The sequence below is a fragment of the Bufo gargarizans genome, chromosome 5 (assembly GCF_014858855.1).
Source record: "Bufo gargarizans isolate SCDJY-AF-19 chromosome 5, ASM1485885v1, whole genome shotgun sequence".
NCBI classification, from domain to species: domain Eukaryota; kingdom Metazoa; phylum Chordata; class Amphibia; order Anura; family Bufonidae; genus Bufo; species Bufo gargarizans.
In genome coordinates, this window is record NC_058084.1 from 223172584 (window position 1) to 223196305 (window position 23722).

At 40.0% G+C, this 23722-nt stretch overlaps 1 protein-coding gene across 1 annotated transcript in view; it reads right to left on the minus strand.

The window, feature by feature from the left end:
* The window catches only part of RAMP3 (receptor activity modifying protein 3), a 472608-nt gene that overhangs the window by 131972 nt on the left and 316914 nt on the right, over nucleotides 1-23722 (minus strand). The gene's annotated exons all lie outside the window — the stretch shown is intronic.

A 23722-nucleotide genomic window follows, 5' to 3' on the forward strand; every position in this document is an offset into this window, starting at 1 on the left:
GTTTCTGGGGTGACAGGAACTCTTTAACAAGCTTCACCATTTCTGATTTCAGTTTCTATTTCTGTGCTTCCCTGCTGTGGTATTTCTCGCTTTGACTACCCTTTATTTAATAGATTTCAGCTATTCTCTATCATCTGAGAGTTTATTGCAGATGCTGAAATCTGTACAATCAACTCTGAATATAGAACATATCCATTATTTTCTTTTTCTTCCAAATGATGGCAAAAAATAAAAGAAATGTTCTTGCACCTTCCACGGCTAAGATATGTTTGTATGTTGCATGGTGCTTTGAGGATCTCACAAACAATCTTGCATTATCTATACTATACTCTATACTATATACTATACAAAATTCTTTTATTTTATTTTTTTTAATCTGTGAACGGACAATTTCATTTTTTTGCCTACAATAATTTAAAAGTAGATACTTTTCCTATTTTGGCTGTTTTGATGTACAGTACAGACCAAAAGTTTGGACACACCTTCTCATTCAAAGAGTTTTCTTTATTTTCATGACTATGAAAATTGTAGATTCACACTGAAGGCATCAAAACTATGAATTAACACATGTGGAATTATATACATAACAAAAAAGTGTGAAACAACTGAAAATATGTCATATTCTAGGTTCTTCAAAGTAGCCACCTTTTGCTTTGATTACTGCTTTGCACACTCTTGGCATTCTCTTGATGAGCTTCAAGAGGTAGTCACCTGAAATGGTTTTCACTTGACAGGTGTGCCCTGTCAGGTTTAATAAGTTGCGTTGTGGAGAAGTCAGGTGGATACACAGCTGATAGTCCTACTGAATAGACTGTTAGAATTTGTATTTTGTATTATGGCAAGAAAAAAGCAGCTAAGTAAAGAAAAACGAGTGGCCATCATTACTTTAAGAAATGAAGGTCAGTCAGTCCGAAAAATTGGGAAAACTTTGAAAGTGTCCCCAAGTGCAGTCACAAAAACCATCAAGCGCTACAAAGAAACTGGCTCACATGCGGACAATCCCAGGAAAGGAAGACCAAGAGTCACCTCTGCTGCAGAGGATAAGTTCATCCGAGTCACCAGCCTCAGAAATCGCAGGTTAACAGCAGCTCAGATTAGAGACCAGGTCAATGCCACACAGAGTTTTAGCAGCAGACACATCTCTAAAACAACTGTTAAGAGGAGACTGTGTGAATCAGGTCTTCATGGTAGAATATCTGCTAGTAAACCACTGCTAAGGACAGGCAACAAGCAGAAGAGACTTGTTTGGGCAAAAGAGCACAAGGAATGGACATTAGACCAGTGGAAATCTGTGCTTTGGTCTGATGAGTCCAAATTTGAGATCTTTGGTTCCAACCACCGTGTCTTTGTGCGACGCAGAAAAGGTGAACGGATGGACTCTACATGCCTGGTTCCCACCGTGAAGCATGGAGGAGGAGGTGTGATGGTGTGGGGGTGCTTTGCTGGTGACACTGTTGGGGATTTATTCAAAATTGAAGGCATACTGAACCAGCATGGCTACCACAGCATCTTGCAGCGGCATGCTATTCCATCCGGTTTGCGTTTTGTTGGACCATCATTTATTTTTCAACGGGACAATGACCCCAAGCACACCTCCAGGCTGTGTAAGGGCTATTTGACCATGAAGGAGAGTGATGGGGTGCTGCACCAGATGACCTGGCCTCCACAGTCACCGGACCTGAACCCAGTCGAGAGCTGGACCGCAGAGTGAAGGCAAAAGGGCCAACAAGTGCTAAGCATCTCTGGGAACTCCTTCAAGACTGTTGGAAGACCATTTCAGGTGACTACCTCTTGAACCAACAAGTGGGGAATGGTATAAAAATGTAAATTTATTGATAAAAAATACAAAAGATGGAGCTGCTACAAAATTACAAGAATGCAGAGAAGCACAGGGTCACGGACGCCACAATACACCAAAGTGTCAATGAATAATGACACATTTTACAGGTACCAGAGTAAAGTGCTGATGTGTATTTAAAGGTGACCAAAATGGTCCAATATACAGTTGCTACACAATATCTTCAAACAAAATAATGCAATTTGCCCTGTTAATAGCACCTCCTGACGAAGCCGTAGGGCGAAACGCGCGTCGAGGTTGTGCGCTCAGGGTCCTCACGCCCACTCACCACCATGTCTTCAGGTACGTTCTACATTGATATCTCCCTGTCCTAACTCCTGCCAGTGACTCTGCACGTATCCATAGTGAGTCTCTTTATATATCCATGTCAACTACTGTTTACATAGTGATTTTCACCAGAGAATCTCACTTCCATGGTTTGCTGCTTTCCGGCTTCAACGCCATGTGTGGATACGCTGTGCCTTTCCCCTGCTATTAACAGGGCAAATTGCATTATTTTGTTTGAAGATATTGTGTAGCAACTGTATATTGGACCATTTTGGTCACCTTTAAATACACATCAGCACTTTACTCTGGTACCTGTAAAATGTGTCATTATTCATTGACACTTTGGTGTATTGTGGCGTCCGTGACCCTGTGCTTCTCTGCATTCTTGTAATTTTGTAGCAGCTCCATCTTTTGTATTTTTTATCAATAAATTTACATTTTTATACCATTCCCCACTTGTTAGTTTTGGTTTACCTTGGATGTCATACAAGTGGTTTTTTGTTAACTGTCTAGTCGACGGGTGGCCTTTTGTAGGTTGACTACCTCTTGAAGCTTATAAAGAGAATGCCAAGAGTGTTCAAAGCAGTAATCAAAGCAAAAGGTGGCTACTTTGAAGAACCTAGATTATGACATATTTTCAGTTGTTTCACACTTTTTTGTTATGTATATAATTCCACATGTGTTAATTCATAGTTTTGATGCCTTCCGTGTGATTCTACAATTTTCATAGTCATGAAAATAAAGAAAACTCTTTGAATTAAAAAGTGTGTCCAAACTTTTGGTCTGTACTGTATGCCACTTCACTGAAGAGAGCTACATATATGGGTGTTCTGTAAGCTAATCAATCACTGTGTTTCATCTATGATTACATTTAAAGAGAATGTCATCAGAAAATGACCTATTGTTTAAATCAAATTTTTATTTTAATCCTATTTTCTCCATGTCACAATTTATATAAAAAATTTGTATATACCCCGTATTTTTCGCCCTATAAGACGCCCAGGCCCATAAGACATTTTTGAGGAAGACAATAAGAAAAAAATATTTTCATTAGACCAGGTCACACCAGTAATTAGACACCCAATATTAATCAGACCTCAGCTGACAGCCCCAATCAGACCCCCCAATGTTAATAAGACCTCAAATCAGACCCCCAATCAGACCTCAGATAAGAGCCCCAATATGAATGAGACCCCCATTCAGACCTCAGATCAGCCCCATTGTCTCTTATCATCAGGCCCCTAGCCTCTCATTAGCCTCCATGCCTCTCATCAGCCGACCCATGCCTTGTGTTGGAAGGGTTAACTTCCTTCCTAGTGTGTGTACACTGGGTGTGTCTGTGTGTGGGTGTGGCTACATGGGCTATAAAGCCTCAGTTTAGATCAGTAGTCTGAGGGGTACTTCAGCCATGGTTAGCTGGAGCCATCCTCCTGTGTTATACAATCTGCCAGTGGGGGCCACCCTTGTGGTCATTCTTTGGTCTCTTTATTTATTGCAGCTTATGGTTTCCTGGGTTCCCGTGTGATGTGTGGTGTGTGCTGTGTCCTTTGTGTTGTTGTGGACAGCAGCACTTGTACATGGGTTCCAGGTTGTGTGTCTGTGGCAGGTAGGTGTGGTACAAGTTTCACTTACCTGCCATTTCCATTTGTCTGTTTATGTTTCCCCTTTCTTTATATAGCTTGGCCAGTGAGACTCCTGTTCGTCCGTATCTAGGAGGAACAGGTAGTCTTACCCTGCTCCTAGTCCAGGGCCACCCTGAGGGCTAGCAGGAATATCAAGTTCCGGAGTATGAGCCCTCCTACCATCAGGGTCGGCTCATACGGCTAGGAGACAGGGTCAGAATTAGGGATTGATAGGAGGTGACCTGCTCCCTGATTCCTGTCCTGGCCTTGCATCGACCATCCATCTTCTGACATCGCATGGCTGAGGGTTTTCCCCATCCTCAGCCGTGACAGCTGCCCTACACCCTACCACTCAGTGCATGCCGCGGCCAGTCCTCATCAGCAAGCCCGTGCTGCGGATGCTGGGCTCTCCCTCTTCGGGTAACTGTCTGGTACATTGCAGGCTGCTGTTCCTATGCAGCACAGCCTGCAATGTACTGAGCATAATCAAACCGATTCACATTTTATATTTCTTTGCCCTGTATTCACCCCATAAGACGCACTAGCGTTTTCCCCCCATTTAGGGGGTGGGAAAGTGCATCTAGGGTGGAAAAAAAATACGGTAATATTGAAATTTTCATACTGGCGACTAGGTCTAAAATATTACTACAGGAAAATTTTGACTAGCACATGCATAGTAGCAGGTGCATATCAATCAAGCAAACATGGTTGAAAAAAAAATTGCTGTGCAACTTTAAAACATAGAAACAATAGAGCTGAGAAATGGGGATCATTCTAAATTAAACTTTCTGCCTGAGGCTTCTGAGCAGAGTACAAATGTAGCTGGTTCCTACACTGTCCTGAAAATGTAGGCTTAGGTAAGTCCAAGAGAAGCGGTATATTAGTGTTAGGTACCTGTCTGCCGAAGCCACCTTGACGCCTGGTAGATGGGCCCGACACACGTTTGATCAAAAATGTGGGCAAAGAGCTTCCATTTTTCCATTTATAGTAGGTATAATACCACTTTAATTTAGGATGATCCCTATTTCTCAGCTTTATTGTTTGTATGTGTAAAGTTGTGCAGCCATTTTTATCAACTAGGTCTAAAATATGTTAAGACTTTCTGTCTTTTGCAAACAGCTACATGGGCCATAGACACAATGGACAGAGGGGGACCCCATAGATTTGACCAGCCATGCTCTGTGACCCGTGCAGGGGTCAGGAGGAAGCTGGTATAATATTACCTATTGTGAATTCTGGATCCTGTGTTATCTACACAGAGGTATTACTTGTAAATCTGCCTGTGGTAATAACGATAATAGCTACTGAAGAGTTGCCTGTACAGAACCAGAAATCATGGCCTATTATTAGAGTAAGTGGCCAATGTGAAAACTGCAGGAATATATACATTTTTATTAAATATATATATAGTAACATGGGAAAATGTTTTTTTTTTTAAATAACCAAATATTCTAGAAAAATATGTGTAACATAAGAACATGATTTAAACAATAGGTCATTTTCTGATGACATGTTCCCTTTAAATTAAGAAAATATTGGAAACAAGATTTAGGGATATTTTCTCAAAAAGCATGGTAAAATGCTATCTTTTTTATCTTTAATGTTATCTTTATTGCAATATTTCCGAAGGTTCATAAAATGGTACAAATTGTGTTAATACACAATTTGCAATATACACCAGGGTAATATGTAATTACAAGAAGGGGCAACACCAGTGGCATGTAGTGTGCTGTAGCAACTTGTTTTTTACAATCAGCCATAGCTCTAATCCCACCCTTTGCCCCCCCTCCCCCAGACAAACACACAGTAATGGTGCTTTTGGCAAGAGTTGCTGTAGAATCTTCAAAGTCTTAGGCTAGGGCTACACAACTACATGTTTCGCACGACACATAGGGCACAACTACACTGCAACATGTGTCGTACGCTAAATCTATCGCTGACCATCGTCCTTGCACAAAATTACAAATTATTCCCATCTGTGCAAGGTGTAAAGGTATGACCACATGGTGCGGTTTTGTTGCGGTTGGGATGCAGCCATGCTGCGGCCAGGTACTGCACAGCCATACAGGCCCTAATTAAACTAATGAGGACTACTGCACTGTTTAGTCAGTCTATGTTGCTAATGGCCGCTTATTACCCAAAATACTGGGTGTGGTTCTCATTAGTTTAATTGGACCTGCTGTGGCCTGTATGGCCACTCAGCACACGACCACAGCGCATTAGAGTTGCAACCACAACATGACCGCACAATGTGGTCGTACCAAGGCAGATAAGGTTGACTTGATAATTACGTGGCTATGCTCACTTGAAGAAGGAAGGCAGCACACATGATCAATTGCCCAAGATGAACTGATTTGGATAATTTATTAAGTGATGTAATGTTTCAGCTTAAAGTGTTACTGCAATTTAATAAATTTTTATTTATTTTTTATGTTTAGGGGCAGTGATAATGATCATTTTTGTAATATACAGTACAAACCAAAAGTTTGGACACACCTTCTCATTCAAAGAGTTTTCTTTATTTTCATGACTATGAAAATTGTAGATTCACACTGAAGGCAGATTGCCTGTTTAAATAGTGCACTAGTGGAGTTATGTGACTTGGTCAGTGTCACATGACTCCTGAGAGCCAATGCAGCCCATACAGCCGAGCGCCGAGTGATCAGCTCGGCACTCAGCCCCAGGGCAACGCCGGGTGTGCTGATGATGTGAGCGCTCCTCGGCCATTGCCCGCATCATGGAACCACGCACAGAGCGATTGTGACACCACCATTGTTTAAGCTGTCTGGTTGTTTGGGGTTCTGCACCATTACAGAACAGTGGGCCCAAACGTCCAGTTATCATGGATCGTATTCCGCAGCAATAAGTGGAATTGACCAAAGCAGACAATCTCTTTGTCCAACAGAGGATGAACATCTCTGCTGTAAATCTTAACAAGATCTATGCACATCTGGCAACAGTCGGGGACCAGCTTGAACTCCTCCTTCAGGGAGTTCAGGGTTTGTCCGACCCGACTCCAGCAGGACCCCGAGTGGAACCCAAGATACCACTACCTGAGGTTTTTCGGGACATAGGCAGGAGTTTCTCAACTTCCATGATTCCTGCTATTTATATTTTGAATTACGTCTTTCATCTTTGGGGAATGCCAAACAGAACATCGGCATTGTTATGTCCCTATTGAGGAAGGATCTGCAGCGTTGGGCTTTTAATCTCTTGGCGGGAGATCCTGTGTTTGGCTCAGTAAGACCTTCTTTCATGCCATGAGTGTATTATATGATGATTCAGACCACACTCGTACTGCTTAGACCCAGCTGGAACATCTCCAACAAGGACGACGCCCAGCGGAGGAATTTGCTGCAGAGTACCGTCGCTGGGCCACTTTAACCTAGAGACTATCCGACCCTATTAGAGACTTGTTATTATCTCTACCATCCCCACCATCAGTAGATCTGGCAATCCAGCAGGCAATCGATGCTGATCGTCAAATTCGGGAGCGCCTTCTGGTGCGGGCTTCTCATCCAGCCCATCTCCAAAACCCAGTAAACCGGCTGAGGAACCAAAACAAGGGTCTTTGCTTATATTGTGGAGGAGTTGGTCACCAGCTAAAGAGATGCCCATTACTCCTGCCAGAAAAACGACAAAGCCTAGTGGGAATCGAGGAGAACCCACTAGGTGCTCTGGTGCCTCCTCTTAAAAGATGTCGGCTTCTCATACCCATTTTATCGACTCTTCCCTGGTTCATTAAGCCGCGCGCAGCCATTTCCGTCACTGCTGTGGATGGGTCTCCCCTTCAAGAAGGCCGGTTGTTGTGGATGACACCCGGGTTGCAGGTAATGGTGGGGGCTGGTCACCGGAGGTCTTAAACCTTATGAGCCTGGACATGCCATCCACTCTAGTGATTTTGGGTCTCCCCTGGTTGAGACTTCATAATCCAGTAGTGGACTGGAAAAATTTGCCAGTGGAGTTCTGATTGCCTCACTAGCTGCATTTGTCCGGAGTTGCCACTGGCATCCACGGAAGTTCTGAGTGTGTTACCTAAACATTATCATCACTTCCAGGACATGTTCATCCCAAAGGGGGCTAATGTGTTACCTTCTCATAGGCCATAAGATTGTCCTATTGATTAGGTACCCTGCCACCCAGAGGACATCTGTATAATCTCACTGGGCCTGAGATTCAGGCCCAGCGGGATTATATAAAAGAGAACCTCGATAAGGGTTTCATTTGACCATCTACTTCTCCCCCAGGAGCGGGATTCTTCTTCGCGGGGAAGAAAAACAGCGGATTGAGACCCTCGATTTCCACGGCCTCACTTGAATTACGGTGAAGAATCGGTACCCTCTTCCACTTATTGACAACTTATTCTCTCAGGTGGAGGGGGCCCGAGTCTTCACCAAACTCTATTTGCAGGGAGCATATAATTTTGTATGCATTTGTAAGGGTGACGAATGGAAGACTGCATTAAACAGCAGGGACGGGCATTATGAGTATCACGTAATGCCTCTCGGTCTCTGTAATGCCCCTGTGGTCTTTCAGGAGTTTATTAATGATGTCCTCCGGGATTTCTTGGGTAGATTCGTGGTCGTATATTTACAAACCGGATTCCAAAAAAGTTGGGACACTACACAAATTGTGAATAAAAACTGAATGCAATGATGTGGAGATGGCAAATGTCAATATTTTATTTGTAATAGAACGTAGATGACAGATCAAACGTTTACTCCGAGTAAATGTATCATTTTAAAGGAAAAATACGTTGATTCAAATTTTCACGGTGTCAACAAATCCCCAAAAAGTTGGGACAAGTAGCAATAAGAGGCTGGAAAAAGTAAATTTGAGCATAACGAAGAGCTGGAAGACCAATTAACACTAATTAGGTCAATTGGCAACATGATTGGGTTTAAAAAGAGCTTCTCAGAGTGGCAGTGTCTCTCAGAAGCCAAGATGGGTAGAGGATCACCAATTCCCACAATGTTGCGCAGAAAGATAGTGGAGCAATATCAGAAAGGTGTTACCCAGCGAAAAATTGCAAAGACTTTGCATCTATCATCATCAACTGTGCACAACATCATCCGAAGATTCAGAGAATCTGGAACAATCTCTGTGCGTAAGGGTCAAGGCTGTAAAACAATACTGGATGCCCATGATCTCCAGGCCCTTAAACGACACTGCACCACAAACAGGAATGCTACTGTAAAGGAAATCACAGAATGGGCTCAGAAATTCTTCCAGAAACCATTGTCAGTGAACACAATCCACCGTGCCATCCGCCGTTGCTAGCTGAAACTCTACAGTGCAAAGAATAAGCCATTTCAAAGCAAGATCCACAAGCTCAGGCGTTTTCACTGGGCCAGGGATCATTTAAAATGGAGTGTGGCAAAATGGAAGACTGTTCTGTGGTCAGGCGAGTCACAATTCAAAGTTCTTTTTGGAAATCTGGGACGCCATGTCATCCGGACCAAAGAGGACAAGGACAACCCAAGTTGTTATCAACGCTCAGTTCAGAAGCCTGCATCTCTGATGGTATGGGGTTGCATGAGTGCGTGTGGCATGGGCAGCTTGCATGTCTGGAAAGGCACCATCAATGCAGGAAAATATATTCAGGTTCTAGAACAACATATGCTCCCATCCAGACGTCATCTCTTTCAGGGAAGACCCTGCATTTTTCAACAAGATAATGCCAGACCACATTCTGCATCAAACACAACATCATGGCTGCATAGGAGAAGGATCCGAGTACTGAAATGGCACTCTGCTGTCCAGATATTTCACCTATAGAGAACATTTGGCGCATCATAAAGAGGAAGGTGCAACAAAGAAGGCCCAAGACGATTGAACAGTTAGAGGCCTATATTAGACAAGAATGGGAGAGCATTCCTATTTCTAAACTTGAGAAACTGGTCTCCTCGGTCCCCAGACGTCTGTTGAGTGTTGTAAGAAGAAGGGGAGATGCCACACAGTGGTGAAAATGGCCTTGTCCCAACTTTTTGGGGATTTGTTGACACCATGAAATTCTGATTCAACATATTTTTCCCTTTCTCAGTTTAAACTTTTGTTCCGTGATTTATGTTCTATTCTGAATAAAATATTAGAAGTTGGCACCTCCACATCATTGCATTCAGTTTTTATTCACGATTTGTATAGTGTCCCAACTTTTTTGGAATCCGGTTTGTAGACAATATACCAATCTACTCATCGGAGCCGCAGACTCACTGGGATCATGTGTGTCAGGTTTTCTAGAAGCTAAGGGAGAATTGTCTATATGCAAAACTCGAGAAGTGCCTTTTTGAGGTGAGAGAATTGCCCTTCCTAGGGTATATTGTCTCTGAACAAGGTTTGGCGATGGATCCATCCAAGCTCTCAGCTATTATTGTGTAAAACTTAAATAAATAAGAAAAAGTAAACATGTTAACTATTGTCACGTCTAAAACGATCTGCTCTATAAAAATGTCACATGACCTAACCCCTAAGGTGAATGCTGTAAAAATAAATAAATAAAAACTGTGCCAAAACAACAATTTTTTTGGTCACATTGCCCCATAAAGCGTAATACTGAATGATCAAAAATTCATATGTACACAAAAATCGTACCAATAAAAATGTCAACTCTTCTTACAAAAAATGATCCCCTGCACAAGATGATCAGCAGAAAAATAATAAAAAAATATGGTGTTCAGAAAATGGAGACACAAAAACATAATTTTTGTTTCAAAAATGCTTTATTATGTAAAACTGAAACAAATAAACAAAGAATGTAGACATATTTGATATCATTGCGTCTTCAACAACCTGCTCTATAAAAATAGTACATGATCTACCCTGTCAGATGAATGTTGTAAAAAATTCAAAATAAAAACGGTGCCAAAAAAGCCATTTTTTGGTTACCGTATAGAGCAATAAAAAATCCTATGTACCCCAAAAGAGTACCAATAAAACTGGGACCTTGTACCCATGTTTCCAACATGTTTCCAACATAGGGTCACTTTTTTGGAGTTTCTACTGTAAGGTGCATCTGGGAGGCTTCAAATGGGACACGGCAGCTAAAAACCAGTCCAGCAAAATCTGCCTTCCAAAAACAATATGGCGCTCCTTTCCTTCTTCACCCTGCCATGTGCCCTTTACAACCACATGTGAGGTGTTTCTGTAAACCACAGAATCAGGGTGATAAATATTGAGTTTTGTTTGACTGTTAACCCTCGATGTGTTAAAGAAAAAAATGGATTAAAATAGAAAATCTGACAAAAAAGTGACATTTAGAAATGTAATCTCCATTTTCCTCTAATTCTTGTGGCACACTTAAAGGGTTAACAAAGTTTGTAAAATCTGTTTTGAGTATCTTAAGGGATGTAGTTTCTACAAGGGGGTCATTTATGGGGGTTTTCACTATGTAAGCCCCACAAAGTGACTTCAGAACTTAACTGGTCCTTAAAAATTGGGTTTTGGAAATTTTCTTTAAAATTTTAAGATTTATATCTAAAATTCTAGGCCTTCTAACATCCTAAAAGAATAAAATGACATTTACAAAATGATGACAAAATAAAAGAAATAGTAGGGCACACCTACAGTTGGATACACATAGGAGATTTAATGTACATTTATTATACAACAGTATATAATATCACATAAGAACAAATTAAACAAATATTAGCATGCTGTTACTGCATAAGTAAAATAGATAAGATCACTTAAAATATGCAAAATGTCACTGGACAGAGTGATCTTAAATGGAGGAGTTTTTTATTTTTTTTAACTACGTGTTTCTCCAAGTTGTAGTATTAGTATCGCAAATCTGGTTCCTCAGTCCACATAGAGTAAAGTTCCCAGAGCAGTTTCAATGTAGTCAATTATAGAAAAGTAATTTTGTTACTTATATTTCTTTTGTTTGAGTCACTTTCTGTATATACATTGATTCGACATTCATTTGTCTACTCACACTTGTGCTGGCTGTGTTGCGGTTTACCGTGGCGTCCCACGTGTGATCCGCTTGCAGTCAGCAGTATTGCTTCCTGAGTGTGGATCCAGGGATCTTCGGTAGTGAATTGCAGGGGTGCCGTAGGTGAAGATTTGTATGTGGAAATCACTGCCAGGTGCTTGAGTCAAGCGGCAGGTTTGTTCTTACTCCGGCAATCAGAGTTTGCTTTCTCCTGCCAATTCTTTTTGGTCCCGATCCCTCTCCTTGTGGTTAATTTGAAGCGCTTCAATATTCCGGCTGCATATCCAGTCTCATGGGATCCTCTCTCACCAAACGCGTTTCGGAGTTGGCGACGACTCCTTCGTCAGTGGCTAGTGTTCCCATATGACTGGTCATCTTTTATACCCAGTTGTCCAGGTGTCAATTGATTCAGGTATATTCAAAACCTGAAATGGAATTTTCTGGGTATTCATACTGCCATTGTAACAGCCGTACTTGTATCTATAGTTGTAATGCAAAACTTGAAAGGTTAAGTGCGGTTCATAGATTGTGTATAGTTAGCACCTTCATCGTTCTTTCCCAACATTGCAGCCAACTTGCGTTATTGCTGCGGTATTTCTTAAAGGGAACAGACATTCATTCATGGTGTCTTTTATGCGGCTTTCTATATTGCATCCTATTAGACGGATACGTTTTTCTCCCCATATTCGAAGCACATTATAACGTATTGTGTTCTACTTTCTCCCCTTTAGAGTAAGTTAATTGGTTTCTATATCATGTTCCAGATAATTTTAACCCTTGCAAATATTCCTGCCTTATATTGCATTCGCTCATAGGAATAATTTTTCTCCATTTTTTCGTATTATTATTCTCTACATATTTTGTTGAACGGATGTTGATACTGACAGGCAAAGGGTAACATAAGTATATGGAACATATATTTTCAAAAGTTCATACTAGCTGATTAATGGTCTAATCGTTGCTCTCTGTTCCTCTTGCTATTATAGATGGGTATTACCCCTTGTAATAATATTGCATCTTTCTATATCAAGGCAGGATAACTATTCTTTATAATTTCCTGTCGACATAGAGATAAATGCATCTTAAGAATAAGTACATAAAACAGTAGTATATAAGAAGTATTATGAATAAAAATTAATATCAATGATGCAGTTTCATAAAAGTATAAAATTATAAATAATTTGTAGGAATAAATAAAACGCCTTCTTTGATGATATGAGGTAGAATAAATAGGGAAGTGGGGTCACCCACCGAGGAGGGGCCCACATAGGAAACAACTCGCGGGTCCTCCCTCGGTGAGGGATCCCCCACCCTAAAGAAAGCCATACAACTCCAACTCAGCATTTAATCCTGCTGGCAGGAGGGTGTTAAATTCGAAAATATGCCTAGATTCCATTCTTGACATCTTTTTGATATGATTCCCACCTCTCCAGTCAAAATCAACCCTTTCCAGAGCGGCAAAGATTAACCCCTTTGGGTCCTGATTATGTGCGGATTTAAAATGGTTAGATAGTGTGTGCTTCTCATAACCTTTTTTATTGTTGGAAATATGTTCCGCTATACGTACTCTCAAGAGTCTCTTAGTCCTGCCCACATATTGCCTTTTACAGGGGCATTGAATTATGTAGATTACACTGTTGGGATTACATGTGAGGAAATCTTTTATAGTATGTTGGTGGGCGTTTGTGGTAGATTTGAAAAATAGTGTTTTTTGGGGGAATGCAGTGATTTTGCAACCCATGCATTTCCCACATCTAAAAAAAACAGTAGTGTTAGTCCACTTTTGTATTGATTGTACTGTGACTTTCTTATTTTTAGGGATTGATGGTGCTACTAATAAACCCAGATTAGGAGCTTTAGTGAAAGTGAGTTGGGGATAGTGCGGTATAAGGTGACCTATTAATTTATCTTTACCAATATAGTGCCAGTGCTTGCTAATAATGTGTCTTAATTTTTTGTGTTGTGTGTTGAATGGTAGAATTATCCTCATATTGTCGCCATTATTTTGTTTATCTATTTTTGTTTTAGTATCGAAAAAAGTTTTCCGATCTAACTGGCGTACTGTATCTACGGCTGTATCTAAGATCTTTATGGGGTACTGTTTTTTGAGGAATTGGTCCTTCATTATCCTAGCTTCCTCCTCAAAAGTGTCTATCTTTGAGCAGTTCCTCTTTATTCGTCTAAACTGTCCTGTAGGTATGTTCAGTAACCACTGTGGTAAATGACAACTGTCATATAGAATGTAACAGTTTTTTGCGGTCGGTTTGTGATATGTATCACAAATTAATTTATCGTTCTCTACCTTAATTTGTAGATCCAGGAATTCTACCATCGTCTGGCTTATCTTTGCTGTAAAACGTAAGTTGAAATTATTTTGGTTAATCTTTTCCAAAAAATTATCTAGGGATTCCTGGTCGTTCTTCCATATAAACAAGATATCGTCTATATATATTTTCCAGAGCACCAGGTCTGTCCCCAGCTTGGGGTCAATGACCTCCTGTTCCCAATTTGCCATAAAAAGATTGGCATAGCTGGGGGCAAACCTGGTGCCCATCGCCGTACCGCATATCTGTAAATACATGTCAGAGTTATACCAAAAATAATTGTGGTTCAAAATATATTTTGTTACTGTCTGTAAATATTCTATCTGTTCCTCAGGTAGTTGACTTGCTCTTTTTAATTGTTGCCCCATAGCTTCTATCCCCTGCGTATGGTCTATTATGGTATATAGAGTCTGTACGTCCAATGTGCCTATAGTCCACATGTGGTCATATTTAAGATTTTCTACTATTTGTATTATCGCCGTCGTATCTTTTATATAGGATCTTATGGTTTTGACAGTAGGTTGTAGCAACTTGTCTATATAATGGGACAAATTTGCGGTCAGTGACCCTATTCCCGATATTATGGGTCGTCCAGGTGGATTAATAGGGTCTTTGTGTAGCTTTGGGAGACAATAAAAGACCGGTAGCCTACATTGGCTCTCGGTAATATATCTAAATTCTTGTTTGGATAGAATGACTATTTTTTGACCTTCTTCACATAGAGTAACCAACTCTCTGTGGTATTCCGCTGTGGGGTCAGTACATAATTTTTTATACGTGGTTGTATCTATTAGTTGCCTTAAGCACTCTTTATGGTAGTTTTTTGTATCCCATACCACTATGGCCCCGCCTTTATCCGCTGGACGTATTGTTATGTCCTGATCTTTCTGTAGTTGTTTGATTGCTTGTACTTCTCCTCTAGACAGGTTGTTATCTCTATTATTATTTACTTTTATTTTCCTAATGTCGTGCTCGACTGCTTTTCTAAAGGTACTTAGTTCTTCACTGATTTCTTGTCTTGGATATTTATTTGATTTTATTTTAACATCGGTGTGGATATATTTCCTTCCCGCCTAATGGGTTAACTTCATTAATTACCGGATTTTTTTAAAAATATTTCTTTAGGCAGAGTTTCCTTATAAATTTCTCTATACCTATTAGAGTATCAAATTTATTTAGTTTGTTAGATGGTGCAAACTTAAGTCCTTTATTTAGTAACTTTATTTGTGGTACAGTCAGGGTGGTGGTACTCAAATTAACAATCGCATCAGATTCTTCTATTAATAATGTGGGTTGTATTTTCTTTTGTTTACATCCTCTGCGTGGTTTCCTCTTTCGTGTCTTTGTGGTTTGTATTGGTGTCTTTGCGCATTTTGAGGTTCCCGGTATCGTACTGTGTCCCGTGATTGTGGCGTGTTGTATTGTTGACGTGTCCTGTGATGTTGATAATCCCGACTGTTGTCTCTGTGTCTTAGATTGTATCGGTGTGTTGGTGATTCTCTCTGTATTGCATGTGGTGATTTTCTCGGTGTTTTTTGTCGTGACCTCACTTTGTGGTGGGGGAGGTCTGATCTAAAAAATTATTTTCTGTGAATATTTCGAATCTATTGGAAGTTGGTATAGTGAAGTCACTCTGTTCCCTGCTGTGTGTAGGTTCTATTTCCACAGTCTCTAATGTTTGTAGGTTACTTGTCGTCCTTTGTTTTTTAGTTTCTTTTTTGGTATTTTGAATTTTTGGACTTTTTTGGTGATTATATCATACTCCAATTTGTCAATATTTTTGCATATTCGTTCCTGCCACATTTTGTATTCATCATTTTTTGGTAAATTTCCAATGACCAATTTCATTTCTTCTATTTGAGTTGTTACTTGATCCAGAATTTGGGATCTTCTCCTTACGATCATCTCCATTAAATTTATGGATTGTGCTCGCAAAAAGCTTTCCCATTCTTTCTCAAAGTCCTCATTATATAGGTCATACTCTTGGGTTTTAGATAATGACAGCCCTGTAGGTATTTTGCCTTGTACAATATATTGTTTCAGGGCTCTAATCTCCCAGCGTTGTTTTAATTGCTTGTGTAACAAGCTTTCTAGATCTTTAAATATGTCCGCCATTGATTTTTCATATGGCGGATTTGAATAACCTTCCCCATTATCATCAAATGTAAATGTTTCAACTTTAAGGCGTTTAGTCTCCATGTGACTCCAAATGTCCGTCATTGTGCAAGAAGGAGCTCACTCTCAATGGGTGAAAAAGAGTTTTTGTATTCAGAATATTGTATAGAGATGGCTCACTCCCTGAACAATGGGTAGGGTGGGTGCACCTACAAAAAAGATTACACCCAATCTTCAAAAATTGTGACAATATAAAAGAAATAGTAGGGCACACCTACAGTTGGATACACATAGGAGATTTAATGTACATTTATTATACAACAGTATATAATATCACATAAAAACAAATTAAACTAATATTAGCATGCTCATATCATCAAAGAAGGCGTTTTATTTATTCCTACAAATTATTTATAATTTTATACTTTTATGAAACTGCATCATTGATATTAATTTTTATTCATAATACTTCTTATATACTACTGTTTTATGCACTTATTCTTAAGATACATTTATCTCTATGTCGACAGGAAATTATAAAGAATAGTTATCCTGCCTTGATATAGAAAGATGCAATATTATTACAAGGGGTAATACCCATCTATAATAGCAAGAGGAACAGAGAGCAACAATTAGACCATTAATAAGCTAGTATGAACTTTTGAAAATATATGTTCCATATACTTATGTTACCCTTTGCCTGTCAGTATCAACATCCGTTCAACAAAATATGTAGAGAATAATAATACGAAAAAATGGAGAAAAATTATTCCTATGAGCGAATGCAATATAAGGCAGGAATATTTGCAAGGGTTAAAATTATCTGGAACATGATATAGAAACCAATTAACTTACTCTAAAGGGGAGAAAGTAGAACACAATACGTTATAATGTGCTTCGAATATGGGGACAAAAACTTGTATCCGTCTAATATGATGCAATATAGAAAGCCGAATAAAAGACACCATGAATGAATGTCTGTTCCCTTTAAGAAATACCGCAGCAATAACGCAAGTTGGCTGCAATGTTGGGAAAGAACGATGAAGGTGCTAACTATACACAATCTATGAACCGCACTTAACCTTTCAAGTTTTGCATTACAACTATAGATACAAGTACGGCTGTTACAATGGCACTATGAATACCCAGAAAATTCCATTTCAGGTTTTGAATATACCTGAATCAATTGACACCTGGACAACTGGGTATAAAAGATGACCAGTCATATGGGAACACTAGCCACTGACGAAGGAGTCGTAGCCAACTCCGAAACGCGTTTGGTGAGAGAGGATCCCATGAGACTGGATATGCAGCCGGAATATTGAAGCGCTTCAAACTAACCACCAGGAGAGGGATCGGGACCAAAAAGAATTGGCAGGAGAAAGCAAACTCTGATTGCCGGAGTAAGAACAAACCTGCCGCTTGACTCAAGCACCTGGCAGTGATTTCCACATACAAATCTTCACCTACGGCACCCCTGCAATTCACTACCGAAGATCCCTGGATCCACACTCAGGAAGCAATACTGCTGACTGCAAGCGGATCACACGTGGGACGCCACGGTAAACCGCAACACAGCCAGCACAAGTGTGAGTAGACAAATGAATGTCGAATCAATGTATATACAGAAAGTGACTCAAACAAAAGAAATATAAGTAACAAAATTACTTTTCTATAATTGACTACATTGAAACTGCTCTGGGAACTTTACTCTATGTGGACTGAGGAACCAGATTTGCGATACTAATACTACAACTTGGAGAAACACGTAGTTAAAAAAAAAAAAAAACTCCTCCATTTAAGATCACTCTGTCCAGTGACATTTTGCATATTTTAAGCGATCTTATCTATTTTACTTATGCAGTAACAGCATGCTAATATTTGTTTAATTTGTTTTTACGTGATATTATATACTGTTGTATAATAAATGTACATTAAATCTCCTATGTGTATCCAACTGTAGGTGTGCCCTACTATTTCTTTTATATTGTCACAATTTTTGAAGATTGGGTGTAATCTTTTTTGTAGGTGCACCCACCCTACCCATTGTTCAGGGAGTGAGCCATCTCTATACAATATTCTGAATACATTTACAAAATGATGCCAACATAAACTGGACATATGGGGAATGTTAATGAATAAATATTTTATGAGGTATCACTTTATGGTTTAAAAGCAGAGAAATTGAAATTTTGAAAACTGCATTTTTTTTTAATGTTTGGTAAATTTGGGAATTTTTCATAAATAAAGGTAAAATATCTTGACTCAAATTTTAGGACTATTATGAAGTGCAATGTGTCACGAGAAAAAAATCTCAGAATGGGGATTGGATAAATTAAAGTGTTCCAAAGCTATTACCACATACAGTGGCACATGTAAGATTTGCATAAAATGACCTGAGCAGAAGGGAAAAAACTGGCCTCGGGTAGAAGGGGTTAAATACTTCACTAGTAGAAACTGAGGAGAATGTGTCCACGCCAGCTAAGATACTATTACAGCAGGCACATGATGAACTGCGGCACTTATAGCATCCTATAGGTCCCCCTGCAGGTGGGGAGTTTCATGTCGATCTCAGATTTTGAGATCTCCTAAATATAACCCCAGGATTAACAGGTAACATATTTTTTAGGATTGGATACTCGAGCAGGATGGGCCAGTATTTATATAGTATCCCCCTAATCTCTTTATGCAATGTATTGAAAGTAGTCAGGAATTGAAATTCTGGTGATGGATTTGCACTCTTGGACATAAGGCATTCTGTCTTAGACTGGGCACTGGCATTGTCTATGCAGAATGGACAATACTTTTGGGGTGACCCTTATCCAGAGGGCGCTTCTTAATGAGCACTGCCTGTAGGTGGAAATCAGGGTCAACAAGAGAACAATTACGGCAGATCCTCTGAAATTGTCCATATGGGACATTCTTTAGCCATGAGGCAAAGTGTCCACTGCTGTACTGAATGTGGCTGTTGACATCAACACTCTTAAAATGTGTCCGAATAACAATATCATTGGAGGGTCCCTTGGTAATTTCCAAATCAAGAAATTCAACAGATAATGGGGAAAATTGGGGTGTGAAGATCAACCCCCAATCATTATTATTAAAAAAGGCGACAAAGTCCAATGCCTCAACCTCAGACCCCGGCCAAATAAAGAATAAATCGTCAATAAAACATTTATATAAACCAATCAAGGGATAAAAATGGAGGGACTGCGTGATGAACACACCCTTATCATGACTGGGTGCGAAGAGCGAGCTGCTGTGAAGGTCAATGTTAAGGGGATGGGCTGCTGTGGAGGTCCCATTTTAAGGAGGCGGTGCACTGTGGGGGGAGTCAGTGTTAAGTTGTGGGGGGCTGTGGAGTTCACTGCTAAGGAGCGGGGTACTGTAGAGGTCACTATTATTGGGGATACTGTCAATATCTTTTTAATTAAATACATGAAATATACATGAGATATGCAAATCTAGGTCCTTCTGCTAATATATATATATATATATATATATATATATATACACTCACCTAAAGAATTATTAGGAACACCTGTTCTATTTCTCATTAATGCGATTATCTAGTCAACCAATCACATGGCAGTTGCTTCAATGCATTTAGGGTTGTAGTTCTGCTAAAGACAATCTCCTGAACTCCAAACTGAATGTCAGAATGGGAAAGAAAGGTGATTTAAGCAATTTTGAGCATGGCATGGTTGTTGGTGCCAGACAGGCCGGTCTGAGTATTTCACAATCTGCTCAGTTACTGGGATTTTCACACACAACAATTTCTAGGGTTTACAAAGAATGGTGTGAAAAGGGAAAAACATCCAGTATACGGCAGTCCTGTGGGCGAAAATGCCTTGTTGATGCTAGAGGTCAGAGGAGAATGGGCCGACTGATTCAAGCTGATAGAAGAGCAACGTTGACTGAAATAACCACTTGTTACAACCGAGGTATGCAGCAAAGCATTTGTGAAGCCACAACACGCGCAACCTTGAGGTGGATGAGCTACAACAGCAGAAGACCCAACCGGGTACCACTCATCTCCACTACAAATAGGAAAAAGAGGCTACAATTTGCACAAGCTCACCAAAATTGGACTGTTGAAGACTGGGAAAATGTTGCCTGGTCTGATGAGTCTTAATTTCTGTTGAGACATTCAAATGGTAGAGTCCGAGTTTGGCGTAAACAGAATGAGAACATGTATCCATCATGCCTTGTTACCACTGTGCAGGCTGGTGGTGGTGTAATGATGTGGGGGATGTTTTCTGGGCACACTTTAGGCCCCTTAGTGCCAATTGGCCATCGTTTAAATGCTACGGGCTACCTGAGCATTGTTTCTGACAATGTCCATCCCTTCATGACCACCATGTACCCATCCTCTGATGGCTACTTCCAGCAGGATAATGCACCATGTTCACTGTACTAAAATGGCCCCCACAGTCACCAGATCTCAACCCAATAGAGCATCTTTGGGATGTGGTGGAACGGGAGCTTGGTGCCTTGGATGTGCATCCCTCAAATCTCCGTCAACTGCAAGATGCTATCCTATCAATATGGGCCAACATTTCTAAAGAATGCTATCTTAGATTTGAGTGAATCTAGCTTCGGATGCTAAATCCAAAGTCACTTTGTTCAAAACTTAGGATTAATACTGTACAGAGATCCGTACAGTATTAGAATGTATAGGTTTCGATGAGCTGAAGTAAGTTATTCACAAAGTCGTTTGTGACTTTGTTTAATGACTTTGGTAGCTGACTTTTAAAGTGGAAAACTTCCTTAAAACCGAACTCGGCTTCAGTTCCGACTAGTTCGGTTTCAAGTCAAGCATACCAGTTCTGCCTGACTAAGGTCCTACTATCTTCATTCAGCACGACCTGCTCTGACGTCACTGCGCTCACCACATAGTGAGCGCGATGACATCAGCGCAGGTCCTTTTGCAGGTCCTGCAAGAAGAAGAGAGAAGACAATAACGGCTGAGCGATCAAGTAGATGAGGTAAGTTTTTTTATTTATTATTTTTTAACCCTTAATGGACATTTTACTTAGCATTCTGTATTAAAGAATGCATTATTTTCCATTGTAACCATGTTATAATGGAAAATAATAAATCTACAGAACACCGAACCCAAACACGAACTTCAGTGAATAAGTCCGGGTCTGGGTACCAACATTCAGTCTTTTATCACGCGCGTGCAAAATACATTAAAATGCTTTGCACTCGTGTGGAAAAAAACTGAACAACGCAACGCAATTACAGAAAAAACTGACTGAAATTGTGTGTGCAACGCATCCGGAGCTCTTACGCGTGAAAGGGGTCTAAATGTGAAAAGTTTTAAATGCTGTGTCGCGTACATCTTGAGTATAGCTCCATCAGCGCAAACAATCTGGCTATTGAAACGAATGAGGGATTGTGCCTGCCACCATAAAATTCATGCATGCGGTGCTCGCTGGGGAAGGGTCATTCAAAGGTGTAAATTTGTTCAGATCTATGAATTGATTTGCTCATCACTAGAGCCAAAGTAAAGTCCTATACTCTACCAGGTGCTGGTTTGCACCATTGCATGCATTGCTATGTTTGCTTAGTTTTGAATATATTTGCACCAGACATCGCCGACATCTACAGTAATGTCAAAGTGACAGCAACAGGTACAGCCATGGGTAAATGGATAGTAGCCAGAGGTAGCAAACATCCTGTTTAAAAACACACTGCACTCCACTTTTACCCATGCACTTTATATACATATAAAATTGACACCCCCCCCTTTTTTTCTAATTAAAACAATATATTGCACAGCACTAGTCACTTTACCATCAGCTGTGTTTTATTAAATGACACAAGTGTATATCCACTTTTCTTGCTAGTATGCCCTGCTAGTTCATATACTTTATCATGGGGTTATACACTTATTCACATTTGTATTATTGAGTTATACAGTTATTTCACTTTCACACAATTATTTTTACCTAAATGAATTATCTCATAATCATCAAATTACAATAGGTCATCCATACTGTACATATTCCCCTTATTTGTATTAACTTTACTTGCATTAATCATGTATGTCCGCTCTATATATGATCCTGTCAGCCCAATATGCGTTTATGATATTTATATTTTTTTATATATTCCATTTTGATAATAATCATGTGGGTGATCTGTTGTGATTGTTCTCTCTGTGATTCATGCCCTTGTTCCTGCTGATGATGCGCATTGTGGGTGCGGTGTCTCCTCTTTCCGATGCACACCTGCATCCTAGCAACTCGGTGACTTTAGCGGCTGTGTCACTATCACGTGGGAACTGCACACTTCTGGTTGGAAGTGCTCACCATGACACTACCACACACCTGCAGGTAATTCTAACTTAAAGTGCATCTGTACATTTAGATGTGGACGATCTAGTTAAATACAGTGCATTTTACAAGGAGAACTGTGCTCCCAAAGAAAGGTCTTGCCGAAACGGGCATTGGAGTGTGCGGTTTTCCTGAGGTGTTCATTGATTATGGGTAGGCTTTTTTTATACTTGTTTGTATGTACTCTGCTGGGGTGGATTTTTTTTTTTATTAGATACTATTAGTACTGTCCCCTAGTAATTGTCAGTTATTCTTAGCACTTGCCTTTATTTCCCAGACATTTTACATGTGTTTGGAGACAAACCTAGTTACACATTTACTCCCCACCCATTGCAAGTTCAAAATTAATACTTTGTATTCTGGATGCCAAACCCCCTAAGGATTACCACACTTTGGCCTCTTGCACACGGCTCTTTTGCGGCCGTTCCATGCATTGGGGATGGCAATTTGCGGTCTCCAATGCACGAGCCCCATCCGTGATCCATCTGCAATGTAAAAAAATAGAACAAGTTCTAATTTTTTGCGATGCGGAGACACCGCACCTCAGGATTACAGACCCATTCAAGTAAATGGGTCCGCATCCGTGATGCAGGGACAACATGGCCGGTGCCCACATATTGTCCATCCCTGTTCATGAGGCCTTTAAATGTTGATGCAATTCATCTTTTCATGATTCTTAGGTCAATTTATGTCAAGATGTATGCAAGGTTTCTATTTGAGCAATAGCAACTCTTTTTTATATAGGTTATCTGATGTCAGAGTCAGATCATTACTTGGGGTTTATTTAGGCATGGACATATCCTTTTTTCAAGGACACTATTAACACTCTCTTCCCATGTTACCACCGGTAACCATTTTGTAATTAGTTTTGAATATATTATTAATTACATCGCCTAGACACCGTCAGAGCATCAGTAATGTCAAAGTGACAGCAACATATACGGCTATGGGTAAATGGATAGTAGGCAGAGGTAACAACAACCAACTTGTTTAACAGCACACTGCACTGTCAGACTTTTATAAATTAAAAACCACTCCAAAAATTAACCCTTTTTGGTGGGAGAGGTCTCATTCTCTGTCTTCTGATCTGTAAAATGGTGGTTTTCATTTGGGTCGAAAAAAGTATATAAGTTTTGTGGATTTGCTTTTGACAAATGTAGAATCAATTTGCTCATCTCTACTTATGTTATTCATTAGTCATTGTGGTTTATCAAAAAAAGCCATAAACGTGTCTGTCTATGACTTATGAATAAGTTTTT